Source organism: Schistocerca cancellata, chromosome 2 (assembly GCF_023864275.1).
Source record: "Schistocerca cancellata isolate TAMUIC-IGC-003103 chromosome 2, iqSchCanc2.1, whole genome shotgun sequence".
Lineage (NCBI taxonomy): Eukaryota > Metazoa > Arthropoda > Insecta > Orthoptera > Acrididae > Schistocerca > Schistocerca cancellata.
In genome coordinates this window covers 478,732,156-478,742,167 of record NC_064627.1, presented here as the reverse complement: position 1 = coordinate 478,742,167, position 10,012 = coordinate 478,732,156, and the positions used below count along the sequence as shown (strand labels likewise).

The 10,012-nt window shown below is 46.9% G+C and overlaps 1 pseudogene; it reads left to right on the top strand.

The window, feature by feature from the left end:
- Positions 1-1,273: 1,273 nt before the first annotated feature.
- On the top strand, positions 1,274-1,391 carry LOC126163407 (5S ribosomal RNA; annotated as a pseudogene).
- Positions 1,392-10,012: the final 8,621 nt, after the last annotated feature.

Here is a 10,012-nt window from a genome sequence, read left to right as displayed (position 1 = left end):
ATGTGAATAATGTCTTTTCTCATTGTGAACGCGCAGATTCGCTGAAATTTACGTTGGTGTCATAAATCACTATCGAAGGATTCCCAGATTCGTGAAGAAATTAATTTGTCTTCATTAGGCGTGCGAAAAAATGTTACGAAATGATGGTGATATTATAACGTAAAAAGAACGGAATAGACAGCTTAAAAGTAATAGAGACTAACTTTGACGTTGTAACTCATCCCCTCCTTCATAATTCCAGTTATTGTCCACAATAAGCAAAGCCTTTTATGAAAAATTAGAGAGGAGTGAAGATTACAATAAAATTTCAAGTTTACTTTGCTTTTCGTGTAGAGTTGGCTCCAGTTCTTATTGTCTAGGGGTCTGATGCTTGAGGCTGAAATTCTCACATTTTATGTCTTTATGGTCTAAATAAACTTGAAAATCGTTGTTGCAGAATCTTTGTTGTTACGCTAATATCTTTTGTCACATTTTAGTATATCATACAGTCTTTTGAATTTTCACATTAACGAAGACGAAATTACATTGTTCGCCCTAAATACAAAACTATGTCCGATCGCATCAGAGGCATGCTTACTACTATCGCACTCAGCGAAAATAACAATATTCCAAAGGGTTTACGAGTTTTCTTAACAAATGAATTTCTCTTAGTTTTTATTATTATTTCATAAATGAATTCAGAAATAAAGACAATAGACAGTACTAGATTGCGTAATTAATAATATAAATTTTACGTGTGCCAAATAATTTGTAATTTCAAATGTTTCTAAAAAAATGATTTTAACTGTACATTCAGAGCTAATATTTATCGATTGTAACATCGAAACTAAATTAATTCCCTTTCATAAATTTTAGCTTCAATTGTAACATATCGTGTATAAAATTACATTAAAGTTTTCAAAAGCAGCTGAGATAATATTGATCTGTTCGAAGTTAGAAAAAATAATATTGGTATCGACAATTGCTGTTGAGTAAAGGAAAGCTAGAGGAGGATGTCCCGTTACAAAAATGCACTTATGAAGGAAAGTCAACTGAGTTGTCATACGTACTTACCACACACGTTGCTAATATGCAGGGTGATCCAAAAGTCCGCTAACATCTGAAAACTCGATACTTCACTGACTAACTTAGGTAGAGTGGTAAAAATTGACGCATATGCTTGAAATGACATGGCGTTTTACTGAACCCAAAAAAGGTGCACAAAATGACCAACAGTTGGCGCTTCATATGACGCAAAAGCAATAATTAGAATAACAACTGATTTCTGACAAGGGGCAACGGCCTTGCCGCAGTGGATACACCGGTTCCCATCAGATCACCGAAGTTAACCGCTGTCTGGCGTGGCCGGCACTTGGATGGGTGACCATCCGGGCCGCCATGCGCTGTTGCCATTTTTCGGGGTGCACTCAGCCTCGTGATGCCAATTTAGGGGCTACTCGACTGAATAGTAGCGGCTCCGGTCACAGAAAACCGTCTTAACGGGAGAGCGGTGTGCTGACCACACGCCCCACCTTTCCGCATCCCCAGTTGAGGATGACACAGCGGTCAGATGATCCCGATGGGACACTTGTGGCCTGAAGACGGAGTGCTGATGCTGCTGCTCATTTCTAACAAAGACGGAGTTATTTATAACAAAAGCTCAACTTGTCATTCATCAACAGTACCTGTAGTCGAAGTACAATGTTGTGAACAGCGCTGAACAGCATATTCGTAGATATGGTGAAAAACTGCCGTCGGATATAATTAATTCGTATCTCTAATGAGGTCGAACGACCGCGGTAGACTTGCGATTACAGGTAAGCCCACAACCAACAATCACAAGGTTTGAGGAATAGGGACCTGGGAGGCCAAGCTTGACGGAAGTCACTGCTCAGCACGCAGCGTGCGTCAGAAATCTTTCACACGTTTAACAATGTGGGGTGGAGCGCCACTCGGCGCAGAAGTCGTACCTTCCAGCAGGTGTTTATCAGCCGGAGTAGGGATGATGCGAGTCTACAGCATATCGACGTACACGATCCCCATGCTGCATTACTTGTGTGTTGCTGTCCAGTGCCATCTGCTGGCCGGTTTTTTGTACTCGTTTTTGGTTTTAAGAACCTCACGTCATTATAGGCATCTGTGTCCAATCTTACCTTCCTAACTACATTATTGCGTGAGTTAGTGCATTTTTAACTGTTGACGGACTTCTGAGTTTTCATGTACCTCAACTACCATACAGACTAGAAATGTACACTGCTGGCACTGTAAATCATAACATTTAGAAGAATAGCAAATATGGAAATTTTACTTTTTTGTATATACGGTGTAGTACGAAGCACACGCGATTATATTTGAAGATCGTTTTGAAGTGCACAGGATGCGAAAATTGGCAAACAGATATGCCTCGTCTTGTGGCACTCGGCTACACATAGACTTGAACTGAGCTTACATTGAAGAGAAAAAAGTCACGCGACGTCTTCTAATATCGTGTCGGATTCCCTTTTTCGCGGTATAGTGGAGCAACTCGACGTGTCGTGGGCTCAACAAGTTGTTGTAAGTCCCCTGCTGAAATATTGAGCCATGCCTCCTCTGTAGCCGTCCATAATTGTGAAAGTGCTGCTTGTACACGTATTTGTGCACGAACTGTTTCCTCGATTATTTCCCATAAACGTCCGATGAGATCCGGCCGGGCGGTCTGGTTGGCCAAATCACTCGCTCGAACTGTCCAGAATGTTCTTCAAACCAAACGCGATTAATTAGGGCCCGGTGACGTGGAGCACTGTCTTCCACAAAAATTCTATTGTTGGTTGGGAACATAAAGTCCATGAATGGCTGCAAATGGTCTCCAAGTAGTCGAACATAACCAGAGGACCCAGACCACTCCATTAAAAACAGCTCACATCATTATGGAGCCACACAGTGCCTTGTTGACAAACTGGGTCCATGCTTCGTGGGGTCTACGCCACATTCGAACCCTAGCATCAGTTCTTACCAACTAAAATCGGGACTCATCTGACCCGGTCACGGTTTTACAGTCGCCTATGGCCCAACCAATATGATCACGAACTAAGAGGGGCGCTGCATGCGATATCCTGCTGTTAGCAAAGGCACTCGCGTCGGTTGTCTGCTGTCATAGTCCATTAACACAAAATTTCGTCGTATTGTCGTAACGGATATGTTCGTCGTATGTTCCAAATAGATTTCTGCGGTTACTTCTTGCAGTACTGCGTGACTCTTAGAACTGGCAGCTCCACACAAACGCCGTTGCTCTCGGTCGTCAAGTGAAGGCCGTCGGTCACTGCATTGTTCGTGGCGAGAGCTAATGACTAAAGCGTGGTTTTCAATACACAATCTTGGCACTGTGGATCGCGGAATGTTGAATTGAATTTCTTAAGAAATTCCGAAATGGAAGGTCCCATGCGTCTAGCTTCAACTACCATTCAGCGTCAAAATTTTGACATGAATTGCTTAAGTAAAAATGACATCTCCGCTAGTGCACTGCTGTTTTATACGTTGTGTGCGAATTACTACCGCCATCTGTATATGTGCACATCGCTATCCTTGACTTTCGTCACAGTGCAGATGACAGCTGATATGGGTATGTTATTCTATTCTCCTTCAACTGCCAATCATAGAGGCTGTCGAGGGAGGGCGTGTGAATCTCTCGGCACCCAGTGACTGTTTTCAGTGTGTGAGAGACCTGGAGAACGTACTGGCCATGACAACAGTCGAACACACTGTGTGTCGAGATAAGTTATGACAGCACCTGCAACATCTGGACAGATAAATCACTCGAAGAAAAGGCATAGACGACGGCCTCAACACGTCACAAATGTAGCAGCTGCTATGCAAATTTGATGATTGTCGTTGTGTGTTCAATGACACCCCACACTATCAAGCCAGTCTGGCAATCTTCGATTTCCTCGGAGCTTCCTCACGAGGATAGGTCTATACTGATGGTAAACGCAGAATCAGGACTCGTCTGCTGACGTCGTTCTTCTGTCAATATTGATATCTGTCTTGCTGCAAACAAGCCCATTTCCTAATTCAAGATAGGTGACTTTGGCAGTACTATCTCGCACGGCCGAGAGAACGGCGTCAGTCCTCACGAGCGCTAGCAGCTTGTCGTCATTGAAGCCTGCGTTGTGTTGCGTGAACCGATTCCTCACTTGATTTCTCTCACGCTGCTTCCATGTTCGTATTACAGCCATGGGATCCAGGCGAACGAGAACAGCAGTATCGAGGAACTGTAGGATTCCGCCACATCAAAGCGTTGCCTGCCGCCTTCATGGTATTGCAATTTTAATAGCTAGAAACGTATATCTTGTCAAAAGCTCTTTTCATTAGCACAGCAAAACATTTGTAATATTCGCGAGGAGAACGCTGTTATGCCTACTGGAATAACTCGCTTAAGCTCCGTATACTGCTCGGTTACCTGCTGCATACACATTGCGATCGCCTGTGCGTTATCGACACTCTCTTGGCACTACCGTTATCTTCGCTGCTGGCTGTCACTGTCTTGTCTTCTCTCAGCAACCGCCCGCATAGTTCTTCCGTCTTCACATTATCATACTGTCTTTTGAAACATTGAAAAGTTGTTTTTGTATCCGATAAGAAACGCACAAATGAAACCAGTAAAATAACAAATCGCGCATCCTAGTTTTTTTGGCAGTTCTGCTGTTTCCTTCGTTTTTACCCTACAAGTGGACAGAAGAAAACAGTGTGTGATGTCCGGGCCAGAAGCGCGCGTCGGAAGAGAAGTAAACCTGTCCGGTCCTAATAGTGCATCCTCGACACGAGAGGCGCCAATGTCGACTGCGATGGACAGAAGCTCTGGAGTATGTGTGGCTCCTGCAGTGACCTAGCACTGACGTCTGGCTGATTCGTTTGTCTATGTGCAGCGTCAATAACTACTTGGAGTTTGTCGAATATGATACTTAGTTTTCGTCTGGACCCTTTTTGACTTCTATCTTAATGAGCAATTCAGCTCTAACGAGCACGTTTCTCGCGCTCGTGGTTTGCTAGTACTCCATATTACGCGATATTACGCGCTTCAGTCAGATCTATGCTTCATTGTCTCAGTTTAGTTTGTAGTTGATTTGGTTCAGTGAAGCCCAGGTGCAATCAAATTTTCCGAAATATTGAACCAGTCGATACCAACCGCCTGCTTTGGTACATGATGGCATCAACATGGCGGACATAAATCACTCATAGATATCCAGTATGCGTAGAAAAAACAATAACAGGAGTATGTTTATGACGGCATATTCGTTGCATTAGAAAGTTCACAATAGAACTGTGAGCTCTGAACTTTATCTAGATCTAGACGCTACACATCGTAACAACCACAATACGGTATTTGCAGTCGTTGCTTCCCAAATTCACAATCAAACTGTTATCTTATAAGCTAGCCTAGATGTTGGGTCTACTACAGATCAGTCTGTACTACAATCGCTATAAAAAAAGCCTTCTTGCCAGACGTTGCTAAATCACGTTTGTGTGGTCACGCTCGACTCGAAGGTAACATGTTCGGATCCTGGTGCTGGAATAAATTATCGCCATCAGAAGCGGGGAGGCATAGCGGAGGGAGATATAGATTTAAAGTTCCTGGTCACGCTTTCGCCATTGTGCTTCATTAATATCCTGAAATGCGATGATGATGGTGATCACGATAAAACTTAGTAAACAGAACCCTATGAAAGTGTTAAGATCCACTGGTTATCCCATGCTAAGTGTAATGTAGAGTCTTATATGTTCGACTACGCATGTTTACTGCTTGCTTATTATTTTAGAGTATACCCAATGGTATATTAATTTTATGAACCTGATAATGGGATCATACTGTGTTACATAAAACACACATTTGGACAATTGGTTCATCTTACTCTGTACTGACAACGGGATACAATTGTACTATGGCATCAGAACAGCTAATCTTTCGGTCTAGCAAACAACAAGGCCCTACGAGCCTTGCGTTTGCTTTTGGGAAAATATAACGTAAAATAAAAATAAACGTTATGGGTGAATCTTTATATCTTTGCGCATATACGGGGTGGTGAGAGAGAGTCTAAGAGCTTGTATGAGTGATGGACGTTAGGCTGTGGAGAGAAACAATTGTTAAGAAAAAAATTTCAGGTGTTAGCTATGAAATTGGCAGCTAGGCCGTTGTGCGCACAACTTCAAGGTAGAGACGGTGTCGCCAAACGTAATTCTTCGTTTGGTTTCCTAAAGCCGAACAAGAAAGAAATACAGAAATTGGACATTGGACGGTAGTAAGGACCAAACACGAGCCAAAGGCTGAGGAGTCCCGTGTGCTATCATCTACGCTGTCAGAACAACTGACACTAATTGTATCTGGCGGGCCGCTTGAATTTGCGCGAGTAACGGCCCAATTGGCTAACTTCAACGCTAAATAACTCGGGAACATCTCGACGTATCGAATTTTCTTCTTGACAGTTATTTCTTACCTACCCTGCAACATCCTTACATGCTTTTCAGACTGGCCACCCCGTATAACGTCACATGCCATAACAGTATTACGTCACGTGTCAGAATTGACGGCCGGTATTGTTGGCTCCTTAGACCTCAGTTTTCAATACTTTCATGTAGAATTAGAATGAACTATACAGTGATTTGGACATTGCAAATAGATTGTAAGTAAAACCGCAGCTACCCTAAATGATAGCAGATAGTCACGATAATGAATCCTTCCAATAACGGTCGACTTACACTTATCAGCCACAACATTACGACCACCGACCTACTATGTATGTAAACCTGTCCAAGGGGCAGCAGCCTCAACTGGCGAGGAATGACTGCTAGTCAGAGACAAGCACGGTGCATGTAGGATCAGAGATGGCGTTGTGCGTTTGAGGAAGACGCACGATCTATCTTAGTTTGACCGAGGGCAGATTGTGATGGCTTGGAGGCTCGGCACGAGCATTTTGGAAACTGCATGACGTGTCCGGTATTAGAGGAGTGCTGTGGTGAGTGTCTTCAACAGGTGGCGAAATACACTCCTGGAAATTGTAATAAGAACACCGTGAATTCATTGTCCCAGGAAGGGGAAACTTTATTGACACATTCCTGGGGTCAGATACATCACATGATCACACTGACAGAACCACAGGCACATAGACACAGGCAACAGAGCATGCACAATGTCGGCACTAGTACAGTGTATATCCACCTTTCGCAGCAATGCAGGCTGCTATTCTCCCATGGAGACGATCGTAGAGATGCTGGATGTAGTCCTGTGGAACGGCTTGCCATGCCATTTCCACCTGGTGCCTCAGTTGGACCAGCGTTCGTGCTGGACGTGCAGACCGCGTGAGACGACGCTTCATCCAGTCCCAAACATGCTCAATGGGGGACAGATCCGGAGATCTTGCTGGTCAGGGTAGTTGACTTACACCTTCTAGAGCACGTTGGGTGGCACGGGATACATGCGGACTTGCATTGTCCTGTTGGAACAGCAAGTTCCCTTGCCGGTCTAGGAATGGTAGAACGATGGGTTCTATGACGGTTTGGATGTACCGTGCACTATTCAGTGTCCCCTCGACGATCACCAGTGGTGTACGGCCAGTGTAGGAGATCGCTCCCCACACCATGATGCCGGGTGTTGGCCCTGTGTGCCTCGGTCGTATGCAGTCCTGATTGTGGCGCTCACCTGCACGGCGCCAAACACGCATACGACCATCATTGGCACCAAGGCAGAAGCGACTCTCATCACTGAAGACGACACGTCTCCATTCGTCCCTCCATTCACGCCTGTCGCGACACCACTGGAGGCGGGCTGCACGATGTTGGGGCGTGAGCGGAAGACGGCCTAACGGTGTGCGGGACCGTAGCCCAGCTTCATGGAGACGGTTGCGAATGGTCCTCGCCGGTACCCCAGGAGCAACAGTGTCCCTAATTTGCTGGGAAGTGGCGGTGCGGTCCCCTACGGCACTGCGTAGGATCCTACGGTCTTGGCGTGCATCCGTGCGTCGCTGCGGTCCGGTCCCAGGTCGACGGGCACGTGCACCTTCCGCCGACCACTGGCGACAACACTGATGTACTGTGGAGACCTCACGCCCCACGTGTTGAGCAATTCGGCGGTACGTCCACCCGGCCTCCCGCATGCCCACTATACGCCCTCGCTCAAAGTCCGTCAACTGCAGATACGGTTCACGTCCGCGCTGTCGCGGCATGCTACCAGTGTTAAAGACTGCGATGGAGCTCCGTATGCCACGGCAAACTGGCTGACACTGACGGCGGCGGTGCACAAATGCTGCGCAGCTAGCGCCATTCGACGGCCAACACCGCGGTTCCTGGTGTGTCCGCTGTGCCGTGCGTGTGATCATTGCTTGTACAGCCCTCTCGCAGTGTCCGGAGCAAGTATGGTGGGTCTGACACACCGGTGTCAATGTGTTCTTTTTTCCATTTCCAGGAGTGTAAATGTGAAAACACGTCCAGACGTCGTGAGGTTGGGCGGCTACCCATCGTTAGACACGCCACATATCGCAGTTTGGGCAGACTGGTAAAACACGACAGGCTCCGAAATGTGGTGGAACTAATATCAGACGTTAATGCTGGGTAGAGTACAAGTGTGTCTGAACACACAGTGCATCGAACACTCCAAACGATGGGCCTCTGCAGCCGACGACCCATGAATGCACCAACGTTAACAACACAACGTCGGCAACCAGGACTGAAATGGGCACGTGATTATCGGCACTGGACGTTGGAGCAGTGACAGAGCATTGCATGGTCCGATGGATCCCGATAACGTCTTCGTCATGCCGATGGGGGAGGCGCCAATCCGTCGGCTTGCAGGAGAACAACTCGTTGACACCTGTTGTGTGGGACGGAGACAAGCTGGCTGTGGCTCCGTTATGGCCTTGGGAACATTCACGTGGGCATCCACTGTCCAGTGAAGCTCATGCCAGGCACAATGACGGCCAAAGACTGTCGTACACTGGTTGCAGACCATGTACAACCCTTCGTGACGGTCATGTTTCCGAGTGAAGTGGCATTCAACAAGATAATGGGCCATGTCACAGGGCCAGGAGTGTGATGGAGTGGTTCGAGGAACACAGTGGCGAGTTCCAAGTGATGTGCTGTCCCCCAGACTCGCCATATTGTACCAGACTGAACTCATCTGTTATGTGATTGAACGTGGTGTCAGAGCTCATCGCCACCTCCCCCGAATTTGCGGGAATTAGGTGACTTGTGTTTGCAGATCAACTCCCTCTGCACCTACCAAAGCCTCATTGCCCCCATGCCAAGGCGCATCGCCACGGTCAGTCGTCCGACACGTGGACATACCGGCTATTAGGTAGCTGGTCATAATGTCCTGGCTTATCAGTGTAGCCGCGCGGGATTAGCCGAACGGTATGGGTCTCTGCAGTCAAGGACTGTGCGGCTGCTCCCGGCGGAGGTTCAAGTCCTCCCTCGGGTATGGGTGTGTGTGTTTGTCCTTAGGATAATTTAGGTTAAGTAGTGTGTAAACTTAGGGACTGATGACCTTAGCAGTTAAGTCCCATAAGACTTGCCGGCCGGGGTGGCCGAGCGGTTCTAGGCGCTACAGTCTGGAACCGCGCTACCGCTACGGTCGCAGGTTCGAATCCTGCCTCGGGCATGGATGTCTGTGACGTCCTTAGGTTAGTTAGGTTTAAGTAGTTCTAAGTTCTAGGGGACTGATCACCACAGAAGTTAAGTCTCATAGTGCTCAGAGCCATTTGAACCATCCCATAAGATTTCTCACACACACATTTATCAGTGTATAGCACGCTCTGCAACGAACTAGCAAGAGCGCCGTTTCCAGGAATGCAGCTGCCAAGGCGAGGAATGCTTTAAGTAAAGTATGTGTCTGCCGACAAGCAGTGCTCTCTACCGCCCCTCTCCTCCCTGCCACCCCTGCCGCCCACTGCTGGGGAGGGCGCCTATGTAAACCGTCGGCTGTCTGGAGTGGGGCCCGAGGCCTGAAAGCAGATCCTCCTCGCCTGAGAGCACTCGCATATCGCGGGAATCAATAAGGAGGCCGACCGCC